A 13646-nucleotide genomic window follows, 5' to 3' on the forward strand; every position below is an offset into this window, starting at 1 on the left:
TCTTCAGATGCATCTGAAGAAGTGAGGTTCTTACCCACGAAAGCTTATGCTCCCAATACTTCTGTTAGTCTCAAAGGTGCCACAGAACCCTCTGTTGCTTTTTACAGATTCAGACTAACACGGCTACCCCTCTGATACTTGAGTGTAGAAATATTATTTTTAGGTCTCAAAATTACTACAGAGAAATGATAGGCCAGAGTGATTCAGAAAAACCTGTATAAACTACATAAAGTCTAATTAAAGTTTGCAAGGCTTATTATGACCTGGATGAACATTCTTAGTATGTGAGCTTGGGGAAGGGAGAAGAGTATCATGGTAGGTCATAAGTAGCCATGGGTGAGTTTGGAATGATAAGAGGTGAAGATCTGTGGGCTTGTTGTTTAATACGTTCCCCCTTCAGGCTGATAATAAAAATGAGTATGTAGAAGGAAGGAAGGAACGGTGAATCCACAAACAGAGAATTTTTCATTCTCCTTTTAGTTCTTTTCAATGGGACATTCTTTATTTAAAAACCAAACAGGAACTAAAATAACATTCTAATCAGGAGATATTTTAGTCTTTTGTGTTGCTGAACCTCTATTTAAAACAAACACACAGACAAACAAAGAAAGTTGTTGTCAAGGCAGCTGTTAACAGGTGGTATGTTATATTCGTAGCTAGATTTTGACCAGTTGAATTATTAGCTGGTTTTCTTTTGATAGAAAGTTTTATTGTAGTCACTAACAACAAAGTCCTGGGATCTTCTGAGCTGAGTTAAAGCTAAAGTTTTTATAGACATACTGAAGATGTGATTTATTTGAAATGCCCTTATATATAAAATCTTTGTTGGGACACATCATTAAGTTCCTAGAAGTTTTTCAATTTACTACAAAGCCTTACATGCTCTAGAATTTCACTAGGGAAGACTAAATTGGTTTGGACTGGGACAACCCCATGCCTCACCCCTATCTGAAACCAAACCTTTGTCAAGTTCAGAAAATTCCAGTTAGCTTTTCCCCCATTTTTCCACAGCCTCACAATATTTCTGACCGGATCGGAAGGCAGAAAGTCAGTTATGAGATTTCCATTCCAGTTTTGCAGATCTACCTGCTGAAAATATTTACAGATAAGCATCTGAACTTCTGGGTGCTTGTAAGTGAAACTGATTTTTTTTTTTTTAGGTTCATCCATCACTAGTTTTTACGCATTCCAAATCTGCTGTGAAACATTCCATTTCATCTTGCTATGAAACCTGCAGTGGAAATTTGGTCTCTGGCAGAGCAATAAGGGTCACAGCTCTAGAGTTTAAGAACTTCCACTGAAAATGCCCTCTCCTGACCCTCAAAGACACTTTAACTCAAGCATGTTAACTTATCTCTTAGTAAAATTATCACACTACATGAGTGGGGTTGTTTCTGAGTAACCAGGACCTAAATCATTTAGAGCGATAAATCTTAAAACAACTCAGATTGGATTGTACCAAAAAGCAAATCTCTGGGCACAAGGGAGTAATGTACTGCTTGTGACAAGTGCCACTATGCAAAATGAATGCTCATGTTCTGTACAACTAGAGTTTCCAGTTGTATTTAAGGAGTGGCCCCATTTTGATACAAAACCTTTCCAGACTGGGAATTTCTCTTTCTAATAAGAGATACTTGTACTCTCTTATCAGATGTTTTTGAAAAAAGACACAGTAAATCTTCATCTATGATGATGTATGACCAAGAAAAAAATTCGTATAGAACTTTGTTCTAAGGACCATGTTCTATGAAGTCAATGGGAGTCCTTCCATTGGCTTCAATGGGCTTTGTGACTCTTATTTTAAGAAAGTCTTCAATATAAACTTGTTGATTTCATTATTCTATTCTACAGGAATACAAAGTTGCATATAGTGGCCAAGTGGACAATTTGAATTATTATTAATATATAATTTGAATGAATATTAATAAATTGAGATGAGGGAAATAAGTGTGATTTTTATTTTGAGAGTGTCTCTTTAATCACAAAGATTGTGATTAACTGGCATTTCAACTCCTACACTAGTCTACTGTAAATCAGCTACCTAATTTTCTTCCAGTAGCAAGTGTATGATTTTCCTCTTACAATTTTATTTGCTCAGATACAGCATAAGTAGTCTACCTATATTTATGCTAAATCTGAATCCCCAAGTCACTTACCCTATTTTCAGCCTATTGATTGGAGACTTAACCCTTTCCTGTTTTTCTTCATAATCATTAACAAATAATTGTTCTTAAAATGATGGTAATGATAACCAATTTCTCAAGGTCTGCCGAAATGATATAGGTCTGCAATTTCCTATTTTCTGGGTCGCTTTTTTCTCCTGTCTTTCCTGCTGCTTTCCCCCCACATCTTTCCAAAACATCAGCATCAGCTTTCTTCACTGCTTTGTTTCACTGTTGGTTCTCTGCCAAGATTCATCATTTCCTGCTTACACAGCGATCGAAACCAGGCCTTCTAAGCAGATTCTGTATTGTAAATCCTTCTCCTTTGCACTTCTACCTAAGGCTCAGGAGCACTAAGAGTTAGAAAACTAGTGGTTTATTTTAATTTTCTTCTGACATTTGCCCTCTTCCTTTTACAAATTCACACATGGTTTAAAAAAGTGATATATGCATGATGATACAGGGATTGATTCTCATCTCACACCATTTTTTACACCAACTAACTTCTTTTACTTCAGTGGAGTTACCCCTGATTTACAACAGTATGGTTGAGATTAGAGTTAATCCCATGCATTATAGAGGTAACCTATCAATTAGAAGGCCAAAACCAAAAGACCAAAACATTGTTTTGCTTTATCAGAAAGGGAGGAAAATTCTTTAAAAAGCAAGGAGCAAAAAGTAAAAAACCTGAGAATTAATTTTACACAACAACATTTTTGTGCCTTAATAAGTGGTCTAAACGTTTCTCATAATTTTTGCCCATACGTATGTACTACACACTCAGTTATAATAAAGTGGTGTTTTGGGTTCCCCCCCCCCATAATTATTATCCCTTTCTAGTTAAGAAAAGCCTCCAAAGTTTCGAAGTTATTTCAGTATTACACAAAGAGAGTGAAATGAAATGTAAGATTTCTAGTCCAGAACCCAGTTTGGGGGTCATGTTTGGTCGCTAAGTCTTTCAGAAAGAGAAATTCTGTCAAAAAATTACTGGACTAGAGTAATTTGTGCATTTGTCTGTTTCTGGACTAGAAAAATGATCCCCTCTCTACATTCAGTCTGCAACAATTCAAAAGAAAAATAAAACAGAACCCCTTGGGCTGAATAAGAACAACCCAAATTCATATTAGAGCTAGTGAAACAATCACTCTCTTTCATCGGAGATAGTCCTGTTTTCATAAAGTATCAGTATACCATTTTTATGATTAATACAACACAAATCCTAGTTAGAGAATCTCTGGCAAAACAACAATAAAAGAGATGTTCCTTTCCATTCAAATACTGATGCATCTCTCATCAATACAATAGTAATGATAGTCTTAAAATCTACCTAATAGTAAGATGTTAGTGCACTAATTTGTAATCTTTTTTATTCAATGCAATGACTAATATAGCATTAAGCACAATCTGCTGTGAAGTAATTCACATCCTTCATCTTTTACAGTTTAATATGAGCAACTCCCTGAAGTTTACTAATGTCTAAAAAATTAACAGCAACTTTAATCAAACTCTAATGTTTTAGCTACATTGGTGACTGAAAGGCTTAGAAAATTGGCTACAGCTCACAGAGCCTTTCATCTCTAATTCAAAGACAGCCTAGATTGTTAGTCACAGAAAGCCATTCCCATTTGAAAACTTTTTGTGACATGGTTTGATGGTCTCAGAGTCCTCATAGACAAATGTCCATATAACATAATCACTATGACATCTAGAAACATAAGGGTTGCTGTATAGGACTGAATCAATGATTCCTTTGGTCTAGTAGCCTATCTCTGACAGTGGCCAGTACCTGATCCTTCAGAAGGAAGAGTAAAAACAATCCTACAATGGACAATTACAGAATAACCTGTTCATTAGGGAAAGTTTCTTTTTAACCCTCGGCCATCAAATGTTGGCTTATGTCATAAACTATGAGGCCATTTTTATGCTATCTGATGTAACTGTGGATGTTCTTTTTACCTATGTCAATGTTCAGTTCTTTTTAAAAATCCTGCTAAGCTGTTGGCCTCAATATCTTGTGGCAGTGAATTTCACAGATTACATTTTTTTAAAGATTGGAACGCAATATCAGAAGACAAGCAAAGGACTGAATGGACCTGGAGACTAAATGGACCTTTCATGAATGGACCTTTCATCCCTCTAGCTCAGAGCTGAGGAACACTGGTTGGGTATGGGGGTGAATCTATTTAAATGGAGTACAACTGATGGCTAGATCAAGGATCACTGAGGGCTCTATAGAGGATTTCCAGGGCTACCTTTCACCAGCATGAAATTCACTTGAAATTTTAAAAATAAGAAATCCTTGAGTAACCTTGAATACATTGTACATTTGCAAAGTTACTTTTTCAGCTCTCCAAGAAGGAACACAAACACAATAGCTGCCCATTTTCAAAACTTATTAGATTGAATCCTTTCATTGTGTGCGTATGAATAAGCAGTAATGTTGCAGCTTAGCATCTCATTCCTACACTCTACCCCTGTTGAATGCTATTTGAACTATGACTTTCTTGCTCACAATAGTTTGGGGGTGGGGGGGAGAAACCACAGAAATACTAACCTTAGGTTCATTCCTAGCCCTTTTCCCACAGTTTATCAGAAGTCAGCATTTTAAATAAGTCACATTTTTATGGCTTATTGTGGAAACTTTCTGACGTATAGCATCTGACCTTATAGTACAAGAAGATACAATAGGCAGTGAGTAACTAGAGGGTTGTGAGAAACATGAGGCCAAAAGCAGAACTTCAGTCACGGGAGACTCGATGCAATAATCCCTGCATAATACACTGCCTAGAGTATTTAATTACTATTGTGAAATAATATAAAAGAAAAATAGAGCTCAAGAAAAAAAATGGTCATGTGCCTGCAGTTACTGAGGGTTATTGAAACAGATATGACATCACTAGCACCAATTGGCAGCAACAGCTTTGTCTGACATGCTAACGCTATTGATGCAAAATGAGGTAGTATATTGGCAAGTATAAAAATCTATCAATCGCGTTGGTAGTAATTGGTAGAGCTCTGCTTCAGTGTGCATAGTTCCTTGCTCTTTTTTAGCCACACAAAAATCAAAATTGCTTTAGCTCCTCTGCTGAAGAGTTGCTTAAGACAGGAATGAAACTACTCCAATTCCAAAATATGGCTTTCCCCTCATCTTAAAGACAATGAATGTTCCTCCCCTTCAATGCTGCTATGTTTGTAAGGAGTTAGCATACAGCTCTTTTATCCACACACGTGATTCTGATTAGACCACTATCAAGTAGTAAGACTGGGCAAGAATGGTATTTCATTTTTAAGTTTAATGATCTGCTGTCAGCATCAGTTGTGGCAGGCAGAAGGAATGCCCTTTTCAGCAGCAATTTCAGATTTTTTTCCACAGTTTCTTGCTATAAATTATCACACGTTTCTACAATCCTGTGGGCTTCCACTGATAAAACGCTTGAGAAATATTAAACTATTCTATAAGCAGAAAACTGAATTTTAATAGTCACAGGATCATGTCAAATTATGTTGCATTTCAATTTGCTCAAAAACAGTCGGGAGGGAGGGGGGAGAGGGGATAAGTGAGAACCATCACTGACTTTCCAGGACTGATCCTAAAGCAAACGTCATCAGGTTACACACTTGTATAGAATGGGATTTTCAAAAACATTCGTCATTGGTCTAACTGTACTACCATTGCAGTCACTAACCATTGACAATATTGAGCATTATTGAAGATCCCACTCCAGTGTTAATCTAATTTCTGTATAATAAACACAACAAATATGGTTTATTCTTTTACAGTATGTGCTACACCATATAATGTGAAGTATAACAGGGAAGGATTCACGTGTTAAATCAATCAAATTTCAGTCTCTCTTCAGCGTTCATGTTTGACAGTTTAGGGAAAGGACTGAAAGATTCCATGTAGAGATAGGCCTGAACTCAAAGTCCTCAACTGAACACCACTTAACTTGGGGAAAGTTTGGATACTGGCCCCAATTTTTCAATTCAGGTCCAACTCTAATTCCATGCAACTCCTTCAAATCACAGTGATGCTAGGGGTGGCTAATCCCCTTGAGTTTGAGGAGTACTCGTGCCACCAAAATCGATCACAGTACAGGTCTTCTAAAGATGGTAGGAAGGACTTTTCACCCAATACCACAGAAAAATGAGGGGTGGAATCCTGACCTCACTGAAGTCATTGGGAGTTTTGCCATTAACTTCAAGGGGGCAGGACTTTTGCCAAGGTGAAGAGAATTAGCCTGGATGGTAGCATCCACAAAGATCAGACAGCTTCAGAAAAAGGATGAGCCCAAGTTGGCCTTGAGTAAGTCAATTAACATCTCTGTCCTAGTAGCTGCATCTATAAAATAGAAATAGTAATGCCTAATCACCCTTGAAAAACCCTATGACATCTATTGATAGAAAGTGCTATTTAAGTGTTTATTAGCTGTATTACTGTTATTATAGCAAAGAGAGGGATACTATAGGCCCCTGGAAGCAAAAGGTACTAATCATATTTTTTATATGTACCATCCCCTCTGTTTTATTAGGAACATGATCTTTTTAACAGTTCATCGAGTCCAGCAGCTTATTTCTCATTTGAGGTAAGAATCCTCTTATATGACATCTCTTTCAGAGCTCCTTATGATGTCACTAACAGAACATTATAACTCCTAGGGAGAAACAAACAACAGCAACTGATGATCTCTTAGGTAACAAAAATCCTGTTTTCATCTGAATATTCCTTTACAAATACCCAAGGTAAGAGAAATACCCAAAAATATTACATATGCAGTATATCTACAAATAGAATGCTTTTCAGTTTTCCCATAAGGTAAAGAAGTCTTTAAGGTGCTTTGAATTTTTTTAATAGATTACACACATTCATTGAGAGTACTATGCCCAAGATTAGAAATATTTAGGAGAGATTAAAAGGTCTAAAAAGGGAACTAAGATATCAGAAGTATGGGAGAACTTACTGATAAGGCCAGTTCTGATCTTCATTAAAATAACATCAGAACTTAGCCAATGATGAAAAATTGCAAGAGCTAGTAAGGCTTGGACAAGGCAAAAGATTTAGAAAAGCACCTTGAGTGAGGTATTCTATATTATGAAGAATACAGCTGGACAAACACTGCAAAGAATACTCAAAAACATTTTAATAAAAACTGCAAATTCGTATCAATTATATTAGTGACTCTTTTTATTCATTTCTCCAAACATTCATGCCACTAATTTTTTGTTTGCATGCATGTTCATGGAAGCAAATGTGTTTTTGTGGGAAGGCTCATCCTGGAAATATTTGCATTGCCAGCTGAAAATCTCTTTGAGTCATTCCTAGTGTTTATGGAAGTTTCAGCCATTCAGCCAGGTAACAACATCAATACCATCTGACTTAGATGACCAACAACATACCATGAACAATGAATAGAGAAAGACAAAGTGAATAGTTTGCAAACAATTCATAGGCCAAAATATGCTTACATAAAGTGTTCACTAAACAATTTTAAGCAATGAACAAATTCATAAAAATCGAAGTCTGCATTTGGATAAATTGCGAACAGAAAAGAGGGCAATATTTGAATACATTCGTCTTTAGTAAGGGATTTCCCAGCTCTTAATGAAGAATTTGAAGGGCTTAATGTAAACTAATTGATCCTTTCTTTCCATCATCTCCTATTTTCACAGAATCATAGACATATAGGCCTGAAATGGACCTAGATAAATCATCTAATCCAGCCCCCTGTACTGAGGCGGGACTGAGTGTACAGGTCTGTCTCATCTTACGCGGGGGTTCCGTTCCACGGTTAGCGCGTAAAGCGAAAACCGCGTATAGCCAAAATTCCATTGAGTTCAATGGCGGGCGAAATCGCCCGCACTACAGATATCGTATTAAAATTGTTATGTTTCTCTTTTTTTTGTTTTGTTTTGTTTTTTGCCGACCGCGTAAAGTTGAAATCACGCATGTTAAATGCGCGTAAGATGCAGCAGACCTGTACTTAGACCAGCCCTGACAGCTGTTTGTTTAACCTGTTTTTAAACCCCCCCCCCCAGTGATGGGGGTTCCACAACTTCCCCTGGAAGCCTGTCCCACAGCTTAACTAACCTTCTAGTTAGAAAGTAGTTTCTAAACAAATTCTCCCTTGCTGAAGATTAATCCCATTATTTCTTCTCCTACCTTCAGTGGACGTGGAGAACAATTGATCACTGTCCTCATTATAATAGCCCTTAAAATATTTGAAAACTATTATCTGGTACCCCCTCAGCCTTCTTTTCCCAAGACTAAATATATCCAATTTTTTTAACCTTTCATCATAGGACAGGTTATTTAAACCTTTTGCTTTTTGGTTTCTCTCCTGTGGACTCTCTCCAATATGTCCACATCTTTCTTCAAGTGTGGCACCCAAAACGGGACACAGTACTCTAGCTGAGGCCTCACCAGTGCCACGTAGAGCAGGACAGTTACCTCCCATTGTCTTACTTATGACACTCCAGTTAATACAGCCTAGAATTATATCCTTTTTCACAACTGCATCACATTGTTGGCTCATATTCAATTTGTGATCCATTATAACCCTCAGCTACTCTTATGTAGTACTACTGCCTAGCCAGTTATTCTCTATGTTATGATTGTGCATTTGATTTTTCCTTCCTAAGTGTAATACTTTGCACTTCTTTTATTTAAATTTATATTGTTGAATTCAGATCAGTTCTCCCATTTGACGAGAATTCTAATTCTGTCCTCCAAAGTGCCTGCATTCTCTCCCAGTTTGCTGTCAATCCCAGATTTTAGAGACATACTCTCCACACCACTATCCAACTGATTAATGAAAATATTGAATAGTTTCAGACCCAGGACAGACCCCTGCAGGATCCCACTAGATACATAATCCCAGTTTGACAGTGAATATTGATAACTATTCTTTCAACATGTTTTGCACCCACTTTATAGTAATCTCATTTAAACCACATTCCCCGAGTTTGCTTACAAGAATGTCATGTGGGATTGTGTTGAAAGCCATACTAAAATCAAGATATATCACATCGACTGCTTTCCCCTTATCCACTAGGCCAGTGGCCTTGTAAAAGAAAAAAATTAGGTTGGTTTGGCATTATTTGTTTTTGACAAATCCATGTTGGCTACTATTTATTACCCTATTATCCTCTAGGTCCTTACAAAATGACTTTAATAATTTGTTTCAGTATCTTTCCATGTATCGAAGTTAGGCTGACTTGTCTATGATTCCCAGGGTCTTCTTTGTTCTCCTTTTTAAAGATAGGTACTATGTTTGCACTTGTCCAGTCCTCTGGGACCTCACCCATCCTCTTTGAGTTCTCAAAAGATAATCACTAATGATTCCAAGATTCCTTCAGCTAATTCTTTAAGTACCTAAGGGTGTATTTCATCAGGCCCTGCTGACTTCAATAAACAAACTTATCTAAAAAATCTTCAACCTGTTCTTCCCTCTTCTGACTTGCGTTCTTCCCACTTTTTCTTAATATGAATTGTGTTAAGCATCTTAACCTTTTTTTTGAAGACTGAAGCAAAATAGGCATTAAATGTGTCAGCCTTCTTGACATTATTCATTATTAACTCTCCTTCCCCACTAAACAGTAGACCTACACTTTCCTTCATCTTGCTCTTATGTATTTACAGAACCACTTCTTATTGCCTTTTATGTCCCATGCTAGGTGTCAGTTCTGTATTGAGAAACTGCCAGTTTCTCCTGAACTCCTTTTTCCCTCAGATCTTCTTCCTATGGAAATTTACCTACCTGATCTGAGTTTATTAAAGTCTGCTTTTTTGAAGCGCATTGTTCTTATTCAGCCGGTCTCACTCCTTCCTTTCCTTAGACTCACAAAATCTATCATTTCATGAACACTTTCACCCAAGTTGCCCTCAGCATTCAGATTTGCAACCAATATCTCCCTGTTTGTCAGAATCAAGTCTAAAATGGCTGCCCTCCTGATTACTTACTCCACCTTCTGAAAGAAGAAGTTGTCCCCAATACATTCCCAGAACTTATTGGCGATATTAGTATTAGTATTTAACAAAACAGGGGAACATTTGATGGGAATCAATGTAGGGGCCAGATTTCCATAAGGATGCTGAAAAGAGACTGAGTGAGAACAAAAAAATAAACTTATGCCTACAGAACATTTTCAGGTCAAAATACTTAGCAGAACCTAAGCAGACAGACCAATTTCTGCATGCACACACCTGTGCTTGTTCCATGCGGGATGCCTAATTAGATCTATGCATCTCACTAAGTTTCAGAGCAGTATGGCTATAGAGTACAGCTAAATTAGGCATATGCCTCCAGCCAGGGCATTGGAATGTGGACAGTGACATAGGCAGGAGCACCTAGGGGAAAAAATGGTGGGGGCTAAACACCCACTGGCAGCCAGCTCCCCCTACCCCCTAGTGCCTCCTGCCTGCCAGCAGCACTGCTGATCAGCGCTTTCCCCTCCCTCCCAGAGCCTCCCATCTGCCGCTGGAGGTGGAACAGGGTGTGAAGAGGTGGGGTGGAGGTGGAGCAGGGGCGGGGCAGGGGCAGAGCTAGGGGACACACACACACACACACCTCACATATTAGAAAGTCAGCGCCACTGGATATTGATGAACTCTGCTGCACATGGTGTTAGGTCAGCCTCCAAAAATGCGTGTGAAAGAAACAAGTATAAGTTATGTTACATATTATTGGGATGTGTTAAAAACATACTTCCAACATTTACAATACTATTATAAAACTGTCATCTCTAAATAATCTGAATCATATTAAATGGACTATACGATTCCTATAGCAAGAGACATATATTTGATATAGTTTATCAATAACTTCTTTATACCTATAGAAAGAGACATAATAATGAAATAGGGTGGGATTTCCAAGAGCATAAGAGAATTAGATACCCAAATCCCTTTGAATTTCAAAGGGAATTTGGTGCCTGACTCCCTTAAAGCTCCTTTTAAAACCCCAGCCATAATTAATATAACAACAAAATATTTTCATTTAACACAGTCCTGCTCCCACTGTAGTCAGTGACAAAATCCTATTGATTTCAATGGAAGCAAGTTTGGGCCCAACACCATAACATACATATGTATGTAATAAAATTAAATAATGGGGAATATATATATTCTATATTGTCAATTAATAGCTTACATAGGTTCTGAATATTATCACTGCAATTGACAAACCTCATGTCTACACATGTATATTTTCATTACTTCCCAAATAGTTTGGATATTATACAAAGGTGTTTTATAATTTAGTATTAAATGTAACTATTGAAACAATAATTTCCATGTGTTTTCAAAAACCCATTACAAATATATGAATACATTATTGTTTTTCCATATGGAAGAGAAATGCAGCCTCAGAGGCTGGATACATATGTTATTTCTGGAAACAGAGGGATAGTAACTTGAAACAAAGGAGGAAATGTTCAGCCGTCTTGTATAAAGGCTAATGAAAGAGCAGAGAGTAAAGTGTGAAACACATGAGTTGCTTTGTAGGGAACACAGGGTTGACAGAGGAATAAGTGTTCCAGGAATGTAAGTTTGACAGGCAAACCATCATCTCTGCGAGGAATTTAAAGAGGGCTTGGAGAGTCAAACAGTGTAATCCCAGTAATAAGCAAGATCACTAGGGTCATAGAATTCGACCTATGAAATATAGATAAGGAACAGTTGATAATACCAAGATTTGACTTCACCTAGCTATTGTGTACTAAATAAGCCCAAACTCAGGTAAGCCCCTAACTCTATGAAGAGCTGGTTGGTGGGAGGGATGGGGGGACGACACAAAAATAAAAAATAAAAGTCTAAATAATTCTGATTCTTTTTTTAACCCAGCTGATTTTGTTTTTTGAATTTCGGTAGAACTTTTGTTTAATTTCTATATTCGTATTTCATATTCATATTAGTAATTCATATTCTATATTCATATTTTTCAAAACTGATTTCTTTTTCAGTTTTCCAAAATATCTTACACTGTGTTTTAGCTGAGCAATCTGAAGAGGCAATGCAAAAAACAAAACCCGCAAATGACAAATGAGCGCCAAACTAATGAACAAATGAAAAGTGAAATTTCAAATCCACACAGGCCAGCCAGTTCCTCTGGGCCATCAGAGCTACCTGAACCTTCTGGACCACAATCCACCCCGATCACATGGGCTACAAAGGTTAACAGGTACCCATGATTCTCCCAGACCACCCAGATCTGATGAGAAATGACAACGGCACACAGAGAAGGATGATGACAATGGAACACAAAGAAGGAAGAAGATAGCAACCAGTGACAGAACACACAGAAATGAACATGGAGAAGATGACCAAAAATGAAGATGAAGATTAACAAAAACAGAAAACCAACAGGCTAAATTCTTTTATTTTTTTTTTGTCACATATTACAAAGCAAAACACTTTTCATTTTTGAAAAATGCCATTTTTACACTAAAAATATTTAAGTTATACTGGTTCTAACTTTACACATTTCATGTCCACAAATTCCAAGCATTCTGTATCATGCTTTAAACTTCTGGTGTACTTTTTTCACTCTGTTTCTAGTAGAACTATTGGTCAGTTAGGAATTATGAAATTTGAACCCAGATTTTGGGCATATGCTTATTCACATTAATTAAAAGGAATCTACTCCTTTGCCGTTTTTGTTGTCTGCTTCTGCACCCTACTTGCACTAGGCTAAACTGGGTGTAAAAAAATCAAACACCTACATCTGTATTTAGGTACTTAACTAACTGGGTGTTATAGGTTTTTTCAAGAAAAATAACTTTTTATATATTGCATTTGGGTTTTCAATATAAATAGGTTTGTGAGATTATGCGTTATCATACATAACTGTGTTACTGTTAGATTATTGTATCAATTACACTATGTCAATGCAATTTTGCACTTAAACAGTGTTGACAGAAATTTATACTGCAGCCCTGAGGCTGCAAAAATGTGCAAACTCCCAGTTGGAGATTTTATTTTATCCACATTGCTTTTGATAAATCTGCTGTTTGGTTCTTTTTGTTATCTGCCTCTACCCCCTACTTGCATTTAATTTTGTCTCACATAACAGAGTCCCATAATGCCCAAAATTGGAAGTATATGATGAATCCAAGGGGGAAAGCAGTTTGCACAGAAAAGATCTTACATTGTTATGGAAATATTTAACTGTAAATTTTTAAGGCTCATAGCCATAACCTAGAATAGCATAAAGCCGGCTCTTTAAAAACAACTTTGAACCTCTAGAAATGAATAATAGGAAAGCTGCAATATATTTCAGAATTTTGTTTATATTTTTCATTTTTGTCACTACCCCAATCAAGATGAAGAAAAGCTATCATGCACATATGCATTCAACCAACTCAATTCAATAACCTCTTACACATTTCAATGGGGTTTGGGATTAATATTTTCCTTTGTTTCTATTTCTGTAATTTTAGGGCCTGATGTAACTCCCATTGAAAGCAATGAAAGATTCCCATCAACTT

Source organism: Terrapene carolina, unplaced genomic scaffold (assembly GCF_002925995.2).
Source record: "Terrapene carolina triunguis isolate 2854851 unplaced genomic scaffold, T_m_triunguis-2.0 Scaffold706, whole genome shotgun sequence".
Taxonomy (NCBI): domain Eukaryota; kingdom Metazoa; phylum Chordata; order Testudines; family Emydidae; genus Terrapene; species Terrapene triunguis.